We start from the raw sequence: 23,308 nt of genomic DNA on the forward strand, positions 1-23,308 counted from the left end.
GCTTCGCTGCCACCTGAAAAACAAGTGGATCCTAAACTGGTAGCCCACGGGATGGTGTTGCCTTTGGTTGGCATTTTTAAAAATTAAATGTATTAGCTGCTAAGTTATAAGTGCCAGGTTTCATATAAAAATCTGGATTTCTGATTTCTCTTGGGAAAAGAAAAAAAAGCAACAGTGAATGCAGCCGAGTGGCTGCTACCCCTTTTGCACAGAGCATGCTCTCTCCTGGTTGCCACAGTCCCCACCACTCCCTATCATGGTCCTCAACACTGACCCCTGGCCTCCTTATCAGTTATGGTACCTGAATGGGTCCTGCAGGCATCTGAATAAACAAACCTTAGAGAGATCTGCCTAAGGTCCCTTCTAGCCCTGGATAAGTTTGTGCTGACTGAAATTCAAAACATAGATTGCCCAGCTGGTGTGGCTCAATGGTTGAGTGTTAACCCATGAACCAGGAGGTCGCAATTTGATTCCTGGTCAGGGCACATGTCCAGGTTGTGGGCTCGATCCCCAGTAGGGAACATGCAGGAGGCAGCCAATAGATGTTTCTATCTCTTTATCCTCTTCCCTTCCTCTCTCTCTAAAATCAATCCTATATAATAAAAAAGGCTAATATGCAAAGTGACCGAATGGCAGAATGACCGGTTGCTATGATGTGCACTGACCACCTGGGGGCAGGTGCTCAATGCAGGAGCTGCCCCTGGTGGTCGGTGAGCTCCCACAGGGGGAGCGCTGCTCAGCCAGAAGCCAGGCTCACAGCTGGCAAGCACAGCGGCAGTGGCAGGCCTAAGCCAGCGGTCAGACATCCCCCAAGGGCTCCTGGACTGCGAGAGGGCACAGGCCGGGCTGAGGGCCCCCTCTCCCAGTGCACGAATCTTGTGCACCAGGCCTCTAGTAAAAATATATTAGAAAACAAAACAAAACATACACTATTGGTATAAGTGATAAATTCCCAGAAAAGGATTATGGAAAAGCAGAGTGACAACTAACAAAATGGTAATGCACTTTACTTATTGATAATTACATTGATGTTTGTTTAAAACTTAACTCTTTCCACAAACTATTTGAGGTAGCTTCCATAAAACACTGAAGAGATATGTGATATGGAAAGAACTGTCGCAGTCTGCTGATTGCTTCCCCAAAAGACATCTCTCCTTTCTTGCAACAAAAACCTGGAGCATGTGCCTTGTTGGAAAATAAACACTTCAGACCCCAGCCTCCCGAGCAGTAGGTGGGTCCTGAGTCCTTGGGACTACATTCTGGCCATGTCTGGAGGGGCTGGTGTGCTTTCTGGGGAGACTCCTTAAAAAGCAGGGAGTTAGCTCTTCGGCCCTTTTCCTTGCCTGCATCCCTGGGATGCAGTAACATGGCTGCAACCCAGCAGTCATCTGGGGCCATGAAGTGGCCTCACGGTCACTCTCGGAGCCACATTAAGAGGACAGCAGAGTCGCAAGAAAGAAGCTTCGAGTTCCTGATGATTTAATGGAGCCATCATATCAGACCTAGACTGCCTACCTCAAGATTTCTTTTATGTGAGAGAATAAACCCTTGCATGTGTAAGCCACTGTTATTTCCAGACTCCTTGAGTCTGCAATTTCTAATGACACAGAAGGAAATACTATACACCCAAATCGTTATGGATGCTACAGTTGCTGGGTTATTAGATTGTAGGCTATTTTTCTTTCTCTTTTTTCTTTTCCAAAATTCTAATGACTATAAATATTTTTGTTATTAGAAAAAAAGAACTTTAAAAAAAGTCTTTAGTGTTTAAAGTATGAGTCTCCTTTGCCCCCCATTGACCTCTCCCCCGCAACTCCCTCCCCCAAGCACAAGACCTCACCCCCCCTCCCCGCTACTGTCTGTGTCCACTGGTTTTGCTAGAAAAAAGAACTTTAAAATAGCAACGAGCAAAACCCAAGAAAAAATTAAGAAACGTTGGCCTGTGGACTGAAGGGTCGCGGGTTTGATTCGGTTAAGGGCATGTATCTCAGTTGCAGCTTTTGGATGCCTGGCCCTGGTCAGGCCAAGCGCAGGAGGCAGCCAGTTGAGTGTGTCTCTCTCACATCAATGTTTCTTTCTCTCTGTCTCTCCTCCTCCCTTCCACTCTCTCTAAAAATCAGTGGGAAAAAATATCCTCGGGCGAGGATTAGCAACAACAACAAAAAGAAACTCTGAACAAGGAAAGTACCTATGCCATCCTACACCATTACCTATGTGATGGAACCCAGAACGCGTTTGCAATCTCTGACAGCCAGGGGGAAGAGGAAAACCCATTTAGACCCAAAATGGGAAGAGAGCTAACGTGTATTGTGTTCTTACCCCAGAAAGCATGACAGACACTCAGGGGAAGCAGGGTTTTTCAGGCACGGAATTATTAAAAAAAATAAAATAAAAAATCCGTGGGACTTGACAAAAAAGGACCTTGAGTGAAGTGATAGGCAGTGTCCTCCTACAACCTTTTTAAATAGCAAATGCAATAGAGAAATAATTTACTCAACCCTTGAAAAATGACAAGGTTTAAAATTGAATTCAATTCAGCGAAGGCAATCCTATGAGAGGGCTGTAATGACTCTGGTCCAAATATGCAGCCTTGATTCAGGGCTCGAACCTGAATTCCCGAGGAGAAGGGCAGTTCTACCGCAGTCACCAGGGTCACCGCCCTTGAACTTCAGTGGGCTTGAGGACCTACTGTGTGCCTAGCACTATGCTAAGCATTGTATGGGACTGTAATGAAGTAGAATTCTCATCTTAACGGGGTAGAAAAGAAGTTTCTGTTAAGGCTACATATACTTTAGAAACGTGGGGACAGGAATAATTAGTCCAGGAAATAATTAACCATAGAAGGATTTACAGAGCAGCTAGACCTAAAACTGGGCCTTAGGATTTAGAAGTATGTTTAAGTGTGAGAATGTGTATTAAGCCAATAAGTAGCTGGCAATTTAAGAACAAAACTCTTGAAATTAATTTAAAATCATCTTGCTGCTTTTTATTTTATGTTGTTCTTTCTTTCCAAGATCAACCTGCCACTGCATATTAATATTCTGGATTTGCTCCAGACATAACAAACTCAGCTTCCATTGCACTATTTTGTGTGTCCTTGTCCCCTTTCCAAGCAGGTGAAATCCAGTTAAAATGACCATCAGGCAGCCCATAGGGAAGTCACCCAGCATGGCTGGAGGGCCGGGAATGCTGAGGATAGAAAGGAAGCCTCGCCCCAGCCCCTGCCCCTACCCCCATGGACTTGCCTGATCAGTCCTTCTTCAGACCATCAGCCGCACACCTCCCCGGCTCCCACCTCAGTCACTTAATGAATGGAATTTATCTTTTGTTGTTTTTTTAATCCTCACCTGAGGATATTTTTCCATTGATTTTTAGGGAGCGTGGAAGAGAGGGAAAGACAGAGAGAAACATCGACGTGAGAGAAACACATTGATTGGTTGCCTCCTGCAGGAGCCCCAAAGGGCCCGGGCCCGGGGGGGGGGGGGGGGGAGCCTGCAACCAAGTATGTGCCCTTGACTGGAATCGAACCCGGGACCCTTTGGTCTGCAGGCTGACGTTCTATCCACTGAGCCAAACCGGCTAGGGCTGTGAGTGGAATTTAGATGCTGGAACTCATAGTTAAAATTCCATTTGTAGCCTCTACATGAACAAAGCAACGCAAGGTGCTGCCAAGCACCCAACAGTATAGGAGCTCTCAGGGTGGCCCTGGGTCCGAGACACGCCGGACTGGCATCCCCGCCAGGGCGGGGCCTGGGCTTCTCTGTCTCGGCCAAGAGCGACCTTTTTTTTTTTTTTTTTTTTTTTTTAATATATTTTATTGATTTTTTACAGAGAGGAAGGGAGAGGGATAGAGAGTTAGAAACATGGATGAGAAAGAAACATCGACCAGCTGCCCCCTGCACATCTCCTACTGGGGATGTGCCCGAAATCAAGGTACATGCCCTTGACCGGAATCTGGGACCTTTCAGTCCGAAGGCCGACGTTCTATCCACTGAGCCAAACCGGTTTCGGCCCACCTTTTACAATGGAGGCCCAGCCCTGACCGGTTTGGCTCAGTGGATAGAGCATCGGCCTGCAGACTGAAAGGTCCCAGGTTCGATTCCGGTCAAGGGCATGTACCTTGGTTGTGGGCACATCCCCAGTGGGGAGTGTGCAGGAGGCAGCTGATCGATGTTTCTCTCTCATCGATGTTTCTAACTCTCTATCCCTCTCCCTTCCTCTCTGTAAAAAAATCAATAAAATATATTTTAAAAAAGAAAAAAAGAAAAAGAAATACAATGGAGGCCCAGATGCAGGGAGAGGCAGGGCCACGGGGCGGGCGCAGGCTCTCCTCCAGGGGTTCTGAGGCCTGGGTCTCAGTGCCTGCTCTGCCCCTTCCACGCCGGTGACCTTGAACAAGCCACTTAACCTTTCCGGGCCCTAAAGACCTCATCTGTAAAACAAGAGGGTTACATGAGAAGTAGATAATACCAAAGACCTCTTGCAGCTCAAAATTTCTGAGATTCTAGGGATAGAATTGCAGTCCTTGGCTGAAGAGCACAGGAACAACGCTCGGAGCTCGGAGCTGGGTAACAGAAGACAGCCGCTGCCCAGCCACTGGGGACCTCGGAACCACACAATCCACAAGAACGGCAGCCCTCGGGGCCTTTCTTCTTCCCTCAAATGAGTTCCACAGCCCGCCCGGCTGGCTCAGTGGTTTGAGCATCGACCTATGAACCAGGAGGTCAGGGTTCGATTCCCGGTCAGGACACATGCTCAGGTTGTGGGCTCGATCCCCAGTAGGGGACATGCAGGAGGCAGCCGATCCATGATTCTCTTTCATCATGGATGTTTCTCTCTCTCTCTCCCTCTCCCTTCATCTCTGAAATCAATAAAAATATATTTTAAAAAATAATAAGTTCCACAGTCATGCATTTTCAGCTGTGCCACTGATGCCAATAATCCCATCATGTTCATTCTACCTGCATCGGCCTTGGAATATTAATGTTCCCTGACAATCCAAAACTGACTATGAAGACAGAAAAATCTGAGTGGAGACTTTAAGCACTGAAAACTCACTACCTAGTGTAGTGGGGTAAGCAGCATCCCCCTGACCAGCCGGTGTGGCTCAGTGGTTGAGCATTGACCTATGAACCAGGAGGTCACAGCTTGATTCCCAGTCAGGACACATGCCCGGGTTGTGGGCTCGATCCCCAGTGTGGGGCATGCAGGAGGCAGCTGATCCATGATTCTCTCTCATCATTGATGTTTCTATCTCTCTCTGCCTCTCCCTTCCTCTCTGAAATCAATAAAAATATCCTATATAATAAAGAGCTAATATGGTAATTAGACTGGACAGTGGAACGACCTTCCGGAATGATCAGTGGGCAGGGAGCTGCGAAGGCCAATCCTTGCACGAATTTTGTGCATGGGGCCTCTAGTATTAAAAAAAAAAAAAGTGTCCCCCTAAAATCCATGCCCACGTAGAACCTTATTTGAAGAGACTCATTGAAGATGTAGGCAAGCTACAATGGGATCATGCTGATTAGATGGGCCCTAATCCATGACTGGCGTCCTCATATGAAGAGGGGATTTGGACAGAGACGCAGACAGACAGAGGGGAAGGGAGATGAAAGCAGTGATTGGGGTGATGCGGTCTCTAAGCCCCGGAGCCACCAGACGGAAGGAGAGGCCACAACAGACTTCCTCTCAGGGCCCGAGGGAGGAAACCGACCTGCGACCCTGATCTGACTTCCAGACCCCGCCCTGTGAGGGGACATGCCCAGATGACCCCCCGTGACTCAGCATTCCGCACCCCTGGCCTGCAGAGGCGGGAGAACAGTGCCACATCCTTTCAAAAGGTCCCTTGTTACCCAGCGAGCTCCAACCGAGAGACCATAATCAGCTAACGAGGCGAACGCTCCCAAGCTGCTTGTTAGCACAATACAAACTGGGTTCTGTGCACAGATGTTTACTGGCTTGGTCTCTTTGCCTCTGCGGTTCAGCTAAGCGCCCAAATATTAGCTAGACCCGTGGTCGGCAAACTGCGGCTCTCGAGCCACATGCGGCTCTTTGGCCCCTTGAGTGTGGCTCTTCCACAAAATACCACGGCCTGGGCGAGTCTATTTTGAAGAAGTGGCGTTAGAAGAAGTTTAAGTTTAAAAAATGTGGCTCTCAAAAGAAATTTCAATCGTTGTCCTGTTGATATTTGGCTCTGCTGACTAATGAGTTTGCTGACCACTGAGCTATACCATCACCACTACCGGACTCTCCTCCGTGTTGCCTAGGTCAACTCCCCGATCCAACAGATGAAATTACTGCAAAAGACACACTTTCCTCACACACAGAGACCTCACGCACAATGAAACAGCTAGCTGATTAACTGCTCGGGCCTCCTCCAAGTTTGAAATTAGTCCCAGGACACACTCTGGATTCTTGTAACACAGACTTGATAAATCCCCGAGTAATAAGGGTCCATTGTCAAGTTCCATGAACAGTTTCAAGGCATGTCCTTGTGTGTGTGCTAACAGGGGTCCTGGCAGTGCACAGTCCTGACACATACCCCCCTCTCCTGCCGAGGGGCCCCTCCTTTCCCGGAGAGGCTGCCCCTCACCCGCACCGCCTTCTGGCAGATAAACCCACTGTGTCCGCTCCACACCCTGAAGCAGGTGCACGGCCCTCAGAGCAGCGTCAGCCACTCGCTCATTTCCAGGAGCTCTTCCTCGCCCAGGGACTCCTTCCCCAGGCAGGCGCGTGTCCTGGGAGGGAGCAGCCACCAAGGAAGATGATTTCATCAGAAATGAGGTAAATGCGCCGAAACCGGTTTGGCTCAGTGGATAGAGCGTCGGCCTGCGGACTCAAGGGTCCCAGGTTCGATTCTGGTCAAGGGCATGTACCTTGGTTGCGGGCACATCCCCAGTAGGAGGTGTGCAGGAGGCAGCTGATCGATGTTTCTCTCTCATCGATGTATCTAACTCTCTTTCCCTCTCCCTTCCTCTCTGTAAAAAATCAAAAAATATATAAAAAAAAAAAAAAAAGAAATGAGGTAAATGCTTCTCCATCATTGGGAGAGTGATCGCATTTCCCCAGAACTGATTTCCCCGTGGAAGTTGGGAGAGCCTTGGTGGATAATGCCGTGGCTTATACATAAAGAGGACAGACACCCCCTCTCCCCCCGCCCCCAAAGAGGGTGTCAATAGCGCTGGGGGGACGTTTGTAAAACTACACTCCCTTTCTGACATTTCACTCCACTCCCCGTGGGTACCAAAATATCAGTTTCATGCTGAGCTCTGTTGGGGCTATGAAAAAAGCATAATGCAGGCCCTGGCTGGTTTGGCTCAGTGGCTAGAGCGTCGGCCTGCGGACTGAAGGGTCCCAGGTTCGATTCCGGTCAAGGGCACATGCCTGGGTTGTGGGCTCGATCCCCAGTGAGGGGTGTGCAGGAGGCAGCTGATCAATGATTCTGTCTCATCATTGATGTTTATCTTTCTGTCTCTCTCTCCCTCTCCCTTCCTCTCTGCAATCAATAAGAATTTATTTTTTAAAAAAGCATAATGCAGGGCACTCATAAAAGAATTAGAAAACAGTGCAAATCTATGAAATCCTGAAGTACCCCCTATAAATACGAGGGGAATTCAAACCAAGGAGACAGGAAGGAGAAGGAGGTGGCCTCAGAGAGCTGGGGAGCCATAGAAGAATGGAACAGACGAGAAGGTGAGAAGGAGGGGTGGGCGCAGACTGGGCTGGGCTCAGAGGCTGAGGCTAGGCCAGGAATGCGGGGCAGTCAGGAGACTGGAGGCCGGCAGACAAGAGGGACAGGTTTGGGAGCAGAAGGAGTGAGTCACTGCGGAATGAAGCTGCGGGGCTTTGCTTACAAAGGAATTCCAGAGATCAGCCTGGAAGATGGCACTACATGTGTGTCGCACACGTGCTGGGCTGGCAACCTGAGGGGCTAACATGTGGCAGGGGGTGTGAGCAGGTGTAACCTGATCCATGGGACGCTGGACAAGCACTGTCATTCACCACCTGAACGTCACTGCAAGCCCTCAACGGCATCTAGACGGTTCTGCTCAACCTGCTGAACCATACAGGAACCTTCATGGGGGCGCACATCCCCGCCAGGCCCTGACAATCACACCGTCTCCCACCTTCGCGTGTGCAAAGACCCTCTCACATCCAGAGGATCTGAAAGTCTCATCTCTCCATGACAGTGGCAGTTCATATCCCTTTACTAGTCATCTCTGTTGGGGATTCTGTCTGTGCCAGTCTAATTCAATCCTCATGTGTAAATTCTTCCGTTGTTGTTGTTGATCCACATCTGAGGGTATTTTTCCATTGATTTTTAGAGAGAGTGGATGGGAGAGGGAGAGAGAGAAACATCGATGTGAGAGAGACACATTGATTGCCTCCTGCATGTGCCCTGACCAGGGCTCGGGCTAGGGAGGAGCCTGCAACCAAGGTACGTGCCCTTGACTGGAATCGAACCCAGGACCCTTCAGTCCATGGGCCAACGCTCTAGCCACTGAGCCAAACCGGCTAGGGCCTCATGTGTAAATTCTATCCAAGTTTAAATTTATGGTCTTGAGCACTCAGTGGGCACTCTGTAAATATTTATTGACTCTGTGGGAAAGGCCTAACATATCACTCACTACTCGGGTCCCTTGAGCAACATTTTCTTCTGAGATTACTGCACGGGGCTGAGTTGAGAGGTACAGGCCTTCAGGAGTAACTGCCGTGCTCAGACGAAGAGCAAGCTCAGTGTGACCTGGGCTGTCGGCGGCTTTTGGAGAGTTTAAAGACTATCTCCAAGTTCAGGCAAATGACTATCCATCACAATGAAAGCTTTCCGTTTTCTATCACTCGTAGGAACTAATGTCCAATGCCGTATTTCTTTTTCCCTTTTCCCTGCTTGTCCAAAGCACTTCTTCCTAGGTTCAAAGAATTATCACTCTACTTCAGAAACTGTTCACGAAAAAAGAGAATTCAGAGCAAAAACAGGCTGTCTGAGGCACCAGAACGAAAGGTCCCCAAAGAGAAGGGAGATGGGATTCGGCAATTGACTGTTGGCGTTCAGATAAACCCGGAAATATCACTGGACGACTCATGCTTTCTGCTACTCACTCCAACACATCCAATGCAACAAACCTGTCCATGGTATTTTCCATCCGACATGAACATATATAATCCAGAAAACATAAAATATTTTTAAAATATATATTTTATTGATTTCAGAGAGGAAGGGAGAGGGCGAGAGAGATAGAAACATCAATGATGAGAGAGAATCATTGAGCGGCTGCCTCCTGCATGCCCCACACTGGGGATTGAGCCCACAACCTGGGCATGTGCCCTGATTGGGAATCAAACCTTGACCTCCTGGTTCATAGGTCAATGCTCAACCACTGAGCCACGCCAGCTGGGCCGGAAAATATAAATTTGGTTAGAACTAATCCTAGGTTAACCTAGACTGAGATGTACGTGTCACTATAAAATAGGAATCCTTTTCCACATCCAAGGGAAACAGAGAAATGCTTTCTCAGATATCTGCGGTATCTGAAACAGGTTTGTGGGAACAGGGTGGGACAATTGGCGTCACAAAGATTTCTGCTTCGCGGAGATGCTTTCTGTGGGTGTGCACTGATGCTGGGGTCGAGAGGCCGCTCACAACAGGGTAGATAAATTCCCAGGCTTGGGAGAAGGTCAGGTCTGGCCCGAAGCCCAGCTCTACCATTTCCTGGTTGTGGGACTTTGGGCAAGTTTAACCTCTTCGCACCTCAGTTCCCTTACCTGTTACATGGGAATAATAAGTGTCCTGCTATTATAATAAAAGTTAAACACACAGCCCTGGCTGGTTTGGCTCAGTGGATAGAGTGTCGGCCTGTGGACTCAAGGGTCCCAGGTTCAATTCCGGTCAAGGGCATGTACCTTGGTTGCGGGCACATCCCCAGTGGGGAGCGTGCAGGAGGCAGCTGATCGATGTTTCTCTCTCATCGATGTTTCTAATCTCTATCCCTCTCCCTTCCTCTCTGTAAAAAATTCAATAAAAATAAAAAAAAAGTTAAACACACAGACACAATGCTAACTAGGCAGTGTGTGCTCACCAGAGAAGGCAAAGGTGGGGTCGGCTTTATCCAACAAGGCTGGAGGACTGGGTCTAAGCCACAGTCTGGGTCTTCAAGCCCACTCAGTCCAGCCTGGCCCTGCCTGTGAGTACATGCACACCCCTGTCCCATTCCAGGCCATGAGCTTCTCTATCGGCACCCAGAGAGAACATTAGGTTTGTGAACCACACGTGAGTCTTCTCTGGCTGATGCTAACAAGTCACTATATCTTTTTAAAAATATATTTTTATTGGTTTCAGAGAGAGGAAGGGAGAGAGAGATAGAAACATCAATAATGAGAGAATCACCGATGGGCCGCCTCCTGCATGCCCCCCGCCCCCACTGGGGATCAAGCTCACAACCCAGGCATGTGCCCGGACCATGAATCTAACCGTGACCTCCTGGTTCATAGGTCGACGCTCAACCACTGAGCCACACCGGCAGGGCACAAGTCACTATATCTTTTAAAATGACAGAGCAGAACTAGACGATGATAAACGTTCTTATTTGTGTATCTCCACATTTATCAAATGCTTGTGATTTTAAGATATGACCTCAGTTACTCCTCAAACATGTCACAACATGCACTGGTGTTGACAGTTCAGACCAATTACAGAATTTACTGTTTACAAAGTACATCCTCAGACACTACCTCATTTGCTACTCGCCGCAATTCTGTGAGTTATTATTAGTGCAAAAGAGGAAACTGAGGCCCAGGACCCTCTCTGTGCCAGGCCCTGGGTAAGGCTCTAGGAATACAGAGGAGTGAGGCCGGCACCTGTTTGTCTTAAAGGCCCTTCAGAGAGCTGGATGGATCCCGACCACTTTAGTCCCATTAAGTCAATCGAAATACGTTCTGTTTATAAGGTTTCTCTGGCACAATGACCTTCCCTCATTTTGGGTGTTAAAATATATTTTCTTGCCGAAACCGGTTTAGCTCGGTGGGTAGAGCATCGGCCTGCGGACTGAAGGATCCCAGGTTCAATTCCGGTTGGGGGCATGTGCATTGGTTGCGGGCACATTCCCCGTGGGGGGTGTGCGGGAGGCGGCTGGTCAATGTTTCTCTCTCATCGATGTTTCTAGCTCTCTATCCCTCTCCCTTCATATATATATATTTTCTTAAATGATGGTAACAATGGGAGATAGGATATTTTTTCTTTATTTGAAAAAATTAAAATTTGGCAAGTCTATATTGGACTTCCTGCTTGTTATTTTTTTAAAATATATTTTTATTGATTTTTTTACAGAGAGGAAGGGAGAGGGATAGAGAGTCAGAAACATCGATCAGCTGCCTCCTGCACACTCCCTACTGGGGATGTGCCCACAACCAAGGTACACGCCCTTGACCGGAATCGAACCTGGGACCCTTGAGTCCGAAGGCCGATGCTCTATCCACTGAGCCACACCGGTTAGGGCTTCCTGCTTGTTATTTAGTGTTCTCACCGACATGACTAGGTAAACAGCACATAGAGGAGTGTATATTAGAGGAACTGAAAACAAATGGGGAAACTTCTATAAGCTTCTCTTTTATACCTCAGAGAGACTGGACAGAGTGTCCTGCCCCTCATATTACATAACACGGTTATCTGTGGCACAACTGACTGATAATGTGGCCACCCAGCAATGAGCAAACACCAGAAAGTCACGACTCTAGATCAGGTTGGCTGACTAACATCTTCAAGATTCAATCCAATTTCAAGGTGACTCAATTAGACTCAGAGGTAAAGGAAAGCAGATTAAGGCACATTAAAGGAATGAGAGAAACACAACAGAAGCAAGATTCTGGGAGCCACAGAAACCATTACGACCATGTTGAGCCCTGGATGGTTTGGCTCAGTGGACAGAGCATCAGCCTGCAGACTGAAGGGTCCCAGGTTCGATTCCGGTCAAGGGCACATGCCCGAGTTGTGGGCTCGATCCCCAGTGGGGGGCTTGTAGGAGGCAGTCGATCAATGATTCTCTCTCATCATTGATGTTTCTCTCTCTCTCTCCCCCTTCCTCTCTGAAATCAATAAAAATATATTAGAAATAAAAAAGTTTAAAAAAATCTTTTAAAAAAACAAAGAACTAGGTGGCAGAATCGGGTGGACAGAGACATATTTAACATCCAGCCTTTTGTGCTTTTCGAATATTTCCTTTCATCACAAACGTATTACCTATTTGAAAAATTATTTTAAATTAAAAACATTAAAATGTTTTTAATGTACAATACAAGTAAAATAATCTTTATGCAGCAAACCAAACACACTTGTTAATCTGGACAGCTGTGTCGCCGGCACGCACCAGATGCTCAGTTTGCGGAACTTAATGGACCTTCACGTACAGAGAACAAAAGAGAATCAGAAACCAGGCAAACCCACCCACCGGCCTCAGTGCTCCAATTCTCTATTAAGCTCTTTGCCTAGATGCTACTTTACTATAATAGATCGGAGAATGGGGTGGTAAGGGAGGCTGGGGGAAGGTCAATGGGGGAAAAAAAGGAGACATATGTACTACTATTTGTAATACTTTAAAAAATAAAATTAAAGCCCTGGCCGGTCTGGCTCAGTGGATAGAGCGTCAGCCTGCTGACTGAAGGGTCCCCAGTTCGATTCTGGTCAAGGGCATGTACCTTGGTTGCTGGCGCATCCCCAGTGGGGGGTGTGCAGGAGGCAGCTGATTGATGTTTCTCTTTCATCAATGTTTCTGGCTCTCTATCCCTCTCCCTTTCTCTCTCTGTAAAAAATCAATAAAAAATATTTTAAAAATAAAATAGAAAATTAAATTAAAAAAAAAAAGATTAGAGAATGGCCGCCCGGCGTGACTCAGTGATTGAGCATCACTCTATGAACCAGGAGGTCAGGGTTCGATTCCCGGTCAGGGCGCATGCCCAGGGTTGCGGGCTCCATCCCCAGTGTGGGGTGTGCAGGAGGCAGCCGATCGATGATTCTCTCTCATCATTGATGTTTCTCTCTCTCTCTCTCCTTCCTCTCTAAAAATAATTAAAAAATATATATTTTTAAAAACATCGGAGAATGGGTCCTTGTGTAACGGCATCACCCAACTGGGTCCAGGGCACAAGCTTCAAAGGCAACAACAGGTCTGGCCGCCCGTCCACACCAGCCATTTCATAACCAGAAAACGCTTAATACAGAAACATGATGCCCTGGAACCAGGACAGCAAAAATACATGTGCAGATATGACAGCGATCCCGCACTGCGATAAGAACCGGAATGTTGTAAGTAGTAGGTCATAGCAGGGTTCTGCCACGTGGTGTTTCATTACATTGGAAGTCTCTCTCTTTGCTACGGCTTTTCAAAGAGCCAGGTTTTAGGCAAAAAATAAGACAGACTCTGACCCTGTCTTCCATGGGACCAAAGAAATGCTATGTGCTCTGGATAAGGGGTGTGGGGAACCCCTATACTCCTTGTGGGCACTGCCAGAGATTACCAGGAGGAAGGTGTGAGTAAAGAATGAAAGAATAGCCCTGGCTGGTTTGGGTCAGGGGATAGAGTGTTGGCCCGTGGACTGAAGGGTCCCGGGTTCAATTCCGGTCAAGGGCATTTACCTTGGGGGCAGGTTTCTCGGCCCTGGTCAGGGTGTGTGCAGGAAGCAACCAATCGATGTGTCTCTCTCACATCAATGTTTCTCCCTCTCCCTTCTGCTCTTTCTAAAAATCAGTGGGAAAATGCACTTTTGTGAGGATTAACACAAAACAAAACAACAGACAAAAGAATAACAGTAAATGAGAAGCCCTTTCAGCAGGACATTATGAGAAAAGAGAGCCAGAGAGAGAGAAAGGGGCCCATTATTAACACACCAACAATGGAACTAAAGCAATTATTCTAAGATGGCCGAGCTCTGGAATGCCCCAAACGAAAAAACAAACCTCAGAATCAACTCTTAAGAAGGTGCCAACTAATGAACAGTGATCATCTTTGCTTTATTCCAGAACACACGTAAAAACAGAGAAGGGAAAACCAAAGGTGACCAGAGATTCCTGCAAGAAATAAAGGTGACAGGCACCTCCTAAATAAAAAGGAATTAAATTAGCTGGCAAACAGGTCCCGGCTGGTTTGGCTCAGTGAATAATGTCAGCCTGCAAACTGAAGAGTTCTGGGTTCGAATCTGATCAAGGGCACATGCCTGGGTTTCAGGCTGGATCCCCAGTGGGGGGGGGGGGGTGGTGGTGCAGGAGGCAGCCGATCAATGACTCTCTCTCATCATTGATGTTTTCTCTCTCTCCCTTCCTCTCTGAAATCAATAAAAAATCTATTTTTTTTAAAAAAATTAGCTGGCAAACAGAGTAGGTATCTATCAAAACTGCAAAGGTGATAAAGGAAATGAAGGTGAAAATAAAAAGGAACGAGAGGGAAGGTCCCCTACTCAAGAGAGAGGAAAAGAGTGTTGTGCCATGGTTACTTGTCATCTGGTTTATTTCAAGCTCAAGGAAAGAATAGGAAACACACAGAAAGCAGTGAACAAGCTGGCTTAGCAGCCGGGACCAGTCACACACTTGTGTGTCTGCCCGGCAAGGCAGGCGCTGCCGCTGCTCCAATGACTAAGTAACTGGCTTAACTGCATTTGACACACGATCCCTGAACTTCCGAAAAGCACTTAATACAGTGGCTCATGAAATCTTAATCTAAAAATGTTCATCCATTTATAATCGAGCCGCATCACACTGACAACTGGGAAGGAGGGCCAAGCAGAGGGAAGAGATATTTGGAAGAACGCGTGGAAATTGGTATCATCGGAGACTAGCATTTGAAGGGATTTCCCCTCCTTTTGAAAAAGAATAAAACAAATTTGGAGTCTAAAAAAGAGTGTACCCCGATGGGGAGGTCATGCAGAAAAAAAAAAAAAGAAAAATATAAAATAAAATAAAAAAGAGTGTAAATTACAAGGAAAAAACTAACAAGAGAAAAAAAGAATGCCCTAATTTAATAAAAGACAGAAAAATAAACAAAATGTAGTGTGACTTGGAAAACCCCACAGACATCTACAATAAAACCTGGAATCTGTTTAATGAACTGCAGGGGAGAAGGCAGGGAGAAAAATAAACTCCTGATAGAAAATACTGGGTGTAGACATGAAGAAAACTGTATAAAAGGGCAACAGAACATTGTATTCAGCAAATCTATAATGGTTATTATGGGCCAGGCACTAAACTAAGTGCTTCAGATATAGTAACTCATGTACCATTCAAAAAACCCTTTTAATTGAAGTACCATTATTATTCCTGTTTTATAGATGAGCAAACAGAGGCCTGGAGAGGTTCAGTAACTTGCCCAAAGTTGCGGCTAGAAAGAAGCAAGGCTAGGGTTCAAGTCCAGGCACTATGACATGAAAATCTGTGCCCCTAACCTCTCGGGACTCCCCTAGCATTTAAACATCAAGAGTGAGATAAATGGGCTGGGAGTGAAACACAGTCATGAACTTGACAGATCCAGAGTCAACAGAGCATCCTTTACGCCTGGCTCTGAGATGACCAGTGACCGCCCCAGGCCTTAGTTTCCTCACCTGTGCATCGAGGAGAAAGATTAGATGAGCTCTACCTAAGCTGTTTTCAGCTCTAAAATGCCACAAGTCCAGCCCTAGCTGGTTTGGCTCAGTGGATAGACCGTCGGCCTGAGGACTGAAGGGTCCCGGGTTCGATTCCGGTCAAGGGCACATGCCTTGGTTGCAGGCTCCCCAGCCCTGGTCGGCGTGTGTGCAGGAGGCAACCAATCGATGTGTCTCTCTTACATCGATGTTTCTATCTCTCCCTCTCTCTTCCACTCGCTCTAAAAATCAAAGAAAAATATCCTCGGGTGAGGATTAACAAAAAATAAAAAATAAATAAAATGCCACAAGCCCAAGCTGTATGGACTGATCTGCTGTCTGACTGGTTATTCAAAGGTTAATTCATCCTAAAACAGGCAGCAAGTGGTGTCAAAGTTCCCTGCCTCCTGACCTTCAGGAGATTATTATGTCATCTCATATGACAGAGGGCAGTCAACTGATACTGTATGCTTTCTCTTTTGGACTCGACTTAATGTGGTTTTAACAAAATGGCCCTCAAAAAAGCTCTGGCCGCAGGTCACATTAACTCTGTGCAACCTACATTAACTCTCCCCAGATCCTTGTCATGAGCCGGGTCACATCCCGTTAATGGAATGTAGGTGAAACTGACGTGCTGAAGGAGAGGAATCGGAAGATTAAGACAGGCAGTCCACATTCAAATTAAGGAGTTCCATGATGGTTAAATGAACCTTGTATTTCTGCCACAGTCTATTCTCTTTTACACCCACTCTTGAGAGTTGAGACCACAAAACTCATGATGGGTGAATGCAACATCCACTTCCCAACTACCCCAGGAGTATCCCTCCCAAGCAAGGCGTGCGAGTCACCCGGAACGCGTCTGTGAGTGGCCACAGGCTTTACAGGTGGGTCCCTTCCTCAGCATCCCTGACAGGTGGCTGTAATCTGACCTCCGCCCGGACACTTCCAAGGTCGAGGCGCTGGCTGCCCAGCCTGGCAGGCAGCCACCTGCCCCTGCTGGACAGCTCTCCTAGTGGGGAAGCCCACAAAGCGCCTAGAACAGTGCTCGGAGCCCCGGCGAGCTCAGTAAGCGCGTCTCCAAGTGGGACAAAAGCTGCCTTCCTACAACTTGAACCCAGCGGTCCCAGGTGTACCCCTGGAGCCCTGAAACGCAGAGGCCACTCGGATGCCCGACCATCAGGCCCCTTGGCCCTCCGTCACCAAGCCTGAGCCAGCATACCCGCCCTCCCCAGAGGTCCCAAGAGTGCGCACCGATGGAGCGATGGCCGGCAAGAGAGGCTACAGTCCGGGATGTCCCCGACCTCGGCAGCCGGGACAGGAGGGGACAAAGGGCTTTCAGGAACGCGTACCCGCTGCGGGCCAAGCAGCCTCCCTCCCGGCCACTTGGCGAATCGGCCCTCGGGACTCCCGTGGCGCCAGGTGACAGGCCCCGAAGCTCCCGGGCGCGCAGGCAGCGGTGCGATGGGCCGAGCCACGATGAGGACCGCGAGGTTTCAGGGGTTTGACCCGACCGATTCGGGGCGCGATCCCGGCTTAGCGGGGTTCGCTCGGCCCTGGCTTTACCTGTGTGTGGTTGACTACAGAGGCCCAGCTCGTCCCCCGTCCGGTTCCTGCAGCTCCGCGGCGCTCATGGAACAGCAGCCGGAACCCCTGGCCAGGGCAGCTCCCGCGGCTACCGGGCCCGCCCAAGCAACTGCCGCCACGCCCCTGACGACCGCTGCTCCCACGCCCCCAACCACGGAAACCCGCGCTTCATTGGGCCGCTCAGCCGCCGCTCTAAAAGCCCCGCGCGCTCCTTGCGCCCAGGAGGCAGCCCATTGGTCGACGGAGCTGCTCCTCAGCGGAAAGGCGGGGACCTTAAGAAAGACAATTGGTTACTTTTGACGTCTTTGGCCCGTGGGCCAAGCCCTGATTGGACAAGGCCAGCCCGGAGGGGGCGGGAAAAGGGAGGAGGGCTAAAACACGGGTCGCGTTTGATGTTGCTGGGGGCGGGTGCAGAGAGGGAGGCAATTGTGATCTCCAGCTGGTTAGGGAGGACTGTGTGAGGTCTGGTGTCATCTAGGGTTGGGAGGGGAGGAGGGAGACCATCTGGTAGCTCAGCTGCGGGATCTGATGGCGCCAGGCCGAACGACTGACTCACCTGTAGCCGAGGACACGGGGGGGTGGGGGGGTGGAATAGGGGGTCCGGCCAGGGGAGAGACGAGGGAGGAAAGTGAGGGACCAAACCTCAAAGAGAGGGAAGAAGGTGGGGGCAGCCGCCTGGAATATGTTTAATGAACTGCAGGGGAGTTCCTGCTAGGGAAGCTAGGAAACTGATTAGGTCGTGCTGGGCAGTGTGGACCGCAGTTAACTGTCCCACTGTCCTAGCATCCCTCAAGATCCTCGCTGAGTGGGAAGCAACCAGAAAGAATGTAGGCTTTGGAGTCTAACCTAGAATTGAGCCGCTGTTGCATAGCCTTGAGCTAGTCACTTTAACCTTTGTGCATGCACCCTGATTTCATCGGGCAACCGGGAGTAACAATAGCAGTTAATAAGATGAAATAACGCAGACGTAAACAATAATAACATGCCAGGCTTGGCTGGCATTCAGTCCACACTGGTTCCCCACCTACTCACCCCCAGAGGTCTAGGGAACTAGGCCCAGCGCTAAAATTCTATGAGCCTGAAACAGCTTCTACAATGGCATGTGCTTTACCAAGAATAGAACACTTGACTGACTTGAAATGCAACTCCTTTGGGGCTGACAGCACCACCCTACCAGGGGACAATAGCTCTGGAAAAGATGGGAGGAGCCATTTAGCCAGAGAAGGGAAGTGGTATTTGTAGCAATGTCAATTTTTCCCCAACGTATTTTAGCATTATGACAAGGAAAAATGGAGCGTCCTATATCCTGTTCACCCATCCAAGTGTCCCAGGGCTTGGGTTTCAATAACCCTTAAAAGGCCGATCAGCCAAAACCGGTTTGGCTCAGTGGATAGAGCGTCGGCCTGCGGACTGAAGGGTCCCGGGTTCGATTCCGGTCAAGGGCATGTACCTTGGTTGCGGGCGCATCCCCAGTAGGGAGTGTGCGGGAGGCAGCTGATCGATGTTTCTCTCTCATCGATGTTTCTAGCTCTCTATCCCTCTCTCTTCCTCTCTGTAAAAAATCAATAAAATATATTTAAAAAAAAAAAAAAAAAAAAAGGCCGATCAGCACTGGACCAGAACTCACTGCATAAAAATCTATCAGCCAGGGACTTCTGAAGCCCATTCCCATTCTAAAGGCGCCCCAGACCCTCTAGGTCTGCCTTTGAGAGACCCACAGCCATGGTGTTCCAGGATGAAAGAGGAGAGAGAATCCTTTGCCACTGCTCTATTTTTCATTCAGTTGTCATGTTTACCTAAAAAAAAGTTTACCTCAGCATTTATTTATTCCACCTTGGGGAAGAAAAACCCAGGCTTCTGTAGCAAAGGATTTTAGTGAGGGACCCCTCTAGTTCTGACTCTGTGTTAAAGCAATTTGGGGTTCCAGAAAAGAGCTTTAGATCTGTTTGCCAGTTGTGCGTGTGTGTGTGTGTGTGTGTGTGTGCGCGCGCGCGCTTGGTTCTGCTCCACTGTTTTCTAGTTCTGTGTCTTTAAATAGTTCTGCTTGGTGGCCATACATATGTCTGCACACGTGCTGGGGAAACAGGCCGGCCCAATACAGGGTTGCCTCTGCTTGTGTTGGCAAAAGGAGACTGAGATGTCTTGTCAGGTCGTGAAAGGCATGGAGTGGCTCCTGAGATCCGGGGAGATTTCTCCAGCTTGATTCAAAGCCACAGAAAGCAGCTGTGAGGCGTAAACCCCAGCTGGACTTACCATTGTGCAGACTGATATTTTTCCCCCCAGGTCAGGAACATGGGTTCAGCCAACATTTCCAGAAAGGGACGTGTCCACCCAGTTCAGGAATTCTAAAACACGATCGCGTCACAGAGGCTGAAAAAAGAAGCCGAGAATGAGCCCAGGCAGAGGAAGAAGGAGGAAGGCACGCACACATCTTCTCCTTTGCACTGGCTGTGGCTTCAGTAATGACCCATTACCACCTGCAACACTTAGAACTGCTTTCTTCTTTGTCCATGGCGTCTATTTCCTCCCCTCTGCTTTGGCTCTTGCCATATTCTGTTGAGCCGTATTATTTCATTCTATCAAGTTTTCCTGCGGGCGGCCATTGAAGAGACAGAATGGACTCCTTTTTGCCTTCAGGTTAGTGAGGCTTGGCCTGGGATAACTAGGCGTTAGGATGAGGCTGTGAAGTGCTCTTCTGAAAGCATGTGCGTGCCTTGTTATCAAGAGAACGGAGGGGATTGACTAAAGTGGGACTGGCTCTAAACTCCCCTGGGGCCTCTCAGCAGGGTTTCCCAGCCCTTTGGAAAGTCCTCGAGTTCCCATGGGAGGCAGCAGGCAGCAGTGGCCACAGCAGGTGGCGCGCTCTGTTTATTTTCTTTCTGCAAAATCAGTGACTGCTTTTTCTGTGTCCTTAAGGGATGGTTGAGAGCAACCCGCTCTGGCGCCTCTGCTGTTTCGCTTGAACCCTGCCTCCGCCCTTCCTCGCCTTGTGATTTTTGGGCAAGTACTCACCTCTCTGTGCCCCCCTTTCCTCTGTAAAATTCGGATGATGGGGTGCTGTGAGGAGCAAATGAGTTCAAGTGCATCAAACAGAGCCTGGCACATACTTAGTTCCCAATAAGTCTTTGCCTAGTTATTCCAGGAGCCCATTGAAGACCCTTTCTCTAAGGCACTAACTCATTTTCTCAAGTTTTCATATAGACATTCTTTTAAAAATAGTTTTAGGTTAACAGCAAAATTGGACACCAAGTTCCTATTTACCCATCCCCCCAAAACATGAAGGATTTTTTTGTTGTTAATCCTCACCCGAGGATATTTTTCCATTGATTTTTAGCGAGAGTAGAAGAGAGAGGGAAAGACAGAGAGAAACATCGATGTGAGAAACACATCGATGGGTTGCCTCCTGCACAAGCCCCGACCAGGGCCCCGGCCAGAGAGGAGCCTGCAACTGAGGTATATGCCCTTGACCGGAATCGAACCTGGGACCCTTCAGTCCACAGGACAACACTCTATCCACTGAGCCAAATCGGCTAGGGCGGATTTTTGTTTTAAACCAGCAACATCTACCACCTGGACAGAGAAACTTTTCCTTCAGAATATCCTCACCAAAAGAGGGTTCCAAGGACTGAGTTAAGATTTTTGAGCCTGGACCTCATCAACTTAATCACTGTGAGGGAAATGGCAAAGGACGTGGCTGAGAGAACAGTACTAGAAGCTGCAGCCTGGATGTTCATGGACTTCCCTTGAAGGCCAAGATGGCACAGGCGCTGAGAAACCCAGAATTGTCACGTGACTTCCACAGCCAGTGCTGCCTGTGTGTAACTAGGCAGTGAGTTCAGCATGCCCGATGCCAGGCCTCCAGGCCAGTCCTTCTGATAATGGAGATAAAGTTTGCAAGTTTTAAGTCCCAGCATGCAATGGTTCTATGATGTCTTTAGTTATTGGAAAAGCTTCCTGCTGGCTATTCAAAAACAGTGACGAATAATCCCCTTGGCTATGATTTGGGTTGCTTCCTTAAACCTATGGGTGAAGTTGTCTATAATAAAATCATAGGGTGCTTGCTTTCATGCCCAGGACAGCCTTGGCAAATTTTTTATAGTGTCCCCTTCTCATTCTCAAATAGTCTCAGAGTTTGGACGACACAATATATGGAATACTTACACTTACACGCACAGGATCCAGCACTGTAAATGCCCATCACACACACACACACACACACACACACACACACACACACACACACACACACGATGAAAAGCTGTTCCAGCCTTATAATCAGATACATACGCGCTGTCAGGCTGGTGGTTGGCTAAAGATGCCTTCTTAGTCACCACGCATTCCCCTTCCTGACGTCATCCTTAATTACAGTAATAAAAGTTGAGTTCCTCATGCTGTTCACTCAAAAGAAGTCAATAAAACTTGCGCGTTAAATAAGGGCATCACACACCCTTTCCTGCATAATTTCATGTTACTGAGCTTTTATTTATTTTAATATTTTTATTGATTTCAGAGAGGAAGGGAGAAGGAGAGAGAGATGGAAACATCAATGATGAGAGAGAATCATGGATCAGCTGCCTCCTGCATGCCCCCTACTGGAGATCGAGCCCACAACCCGGGCATGTGCCCTTGACTGGAATCAAACCTGGGACCCTTCAGTCCGCAGGCTGACACTCTATCCGCTGAGCCAAACCAGCTAGGGCAAGAGTAAATATTTTTATCGCACGAGACATACAATACTAGAGAAGTAAACAGAGCCATAAAGCAAAGTCCCATTCCTATATAGGACAAAGAGGACATACTGTGCGAGATAACTCCAAGAACTGAACAGTAAGTGACCGAGAGTAATCAGTGTGAGGAAGAATTACTCAGAGGAGGGAATAATGTTTTCTGCTTTAGATCCTTGGGGCTGGAGTTGGGGTGGGGCTGGCATGGCCGTCCAGGTGGTAGGACCCCAGGAACGCAGGCTCCCAGTGGAAGAACACAAGCCGGTTTGTTCCGAGTAGAGGCCAAGTGCAGACTCAGCAGGAGAGAAGATGGAAAGGCGGCCAGGGCAGTGACAGAGGCCAGTTGATGTTCCCTAAGTCAAGGGTTTCCTCTTCCCTATTTGGCTCTCCTAGCACAGGGCACAGCAGGCTCCCGGCATCCTAAACTCCAGAATTTTGACCCTCTTTTTTTTTTTTTTTAATATATTTTTATTGATTTTTTTACATAGAGGAAGGGAGAGGGATAGAGAGTTAGAAACATCGATGAGAGAGAAACATCGATCAGCTGCCTCCTGCACACTCCCTAATGGGTATGTGCCCGCAACCAAGGTACATGCCCTTGACCGGAATCGAACCTGGGACCCTTGAGTCCGCAGGCCGACGCTCTATCCACTGAGCCACACCGGTTAGGGCTGACCCTAACTCTTTACTACCTTCTTGTTACAGTCATGTGCTACTTAATGATGCGTTCTGAGAAATAGGTGATTCAGGCAATGCCATCCTTGTGCGAACATCACAGAGTGTATGTGCACAAACCTAGATGGTACCACCTCCTGCATATCTGGGCTCTAGGATACAGCCTGTTGCTCATAGCTTACAAGCTGATACGGCCTATTACTGTACTGAACACTGGAGCTTACAGGACTGGAAGCGGCTATGGGTGAGTCAGTGAGTGAGTGCTGAGTGAATATGAAGGCCCAGGACATTAGTGCACACGATTGTAGACTTTCTAAACACTGCATGCGGAGGCCACACTAAATTTATTTTTTTAAACCCCATCAGATTCAAACAAACAAACAAACAAAAAACAACCACCACGAGATTAAATCAAGCTGAAGAGAAAATGATGCAATCAAGAGACGCAGTAAACACGGGATGCATGAGGCTGCTGCTGGGTGACACAGCATATGGTTTTAGGCGTGTAACCAGAAAAAACTAAACCCAGTTTCAAAAGAAAGGCATTCCATGTTCTAGCAAGAAGCAGCCATTGTGATTATTTAAAGAGACTTGACATAGTCAAATGAGCAAGATTAAAACAAATTGGCCCTAGCGGGTTTGGCTCAGTGGATAGAGCATCAACCTGTGAACTGAAAGGTCCCAGGTTCGATTCCAGTCAAGGGCACATGCCAGGGTTGTGGGCT

General features: G+C 48.2%; 1 protein-coding gene across 1 annotated transcript in view; it reads right to left on the minus strand.

Annotated features, from left to right (window-relative positions):
- The window catches only part of ABHD2 (abhydrolase domain containing 2, acylglycerol lipase), a 73,080-nt gene extending 55,591 nt beyond the window's left edge, over positions 1 to 17,489 (minus strand). Inside the window, exon 1 of the mRNA XM_028136792.2 lies at positions 17,164 to 17,489. The gene's annotated coding sequence lies outside the window, so the exon portion shown is untranslated. The remainder of the gene's footprint in view (positions 1 to 17,163) is intronic.
- Between the last annotated feature and the right edge of the window lie 5,819 nt (positions 17,490 to 23,308).

The sequence above is a fragment of the Eptesicus fuscus genome, chromosome 25 (genome assembly GCF_027574615.1).
Source record: "Eptesicus fuscus isolate TK198812 chromosome 25, DD_ASM_mEF_20220401, whole genome shotgun sequence".
Classification (NCBI taxonomy): Eukaryota; Metazoa; Chordata; class Mammalia; order Chiroptera; family Vespertilionidae; genus Eptesicus; species Eptesicus fuscus.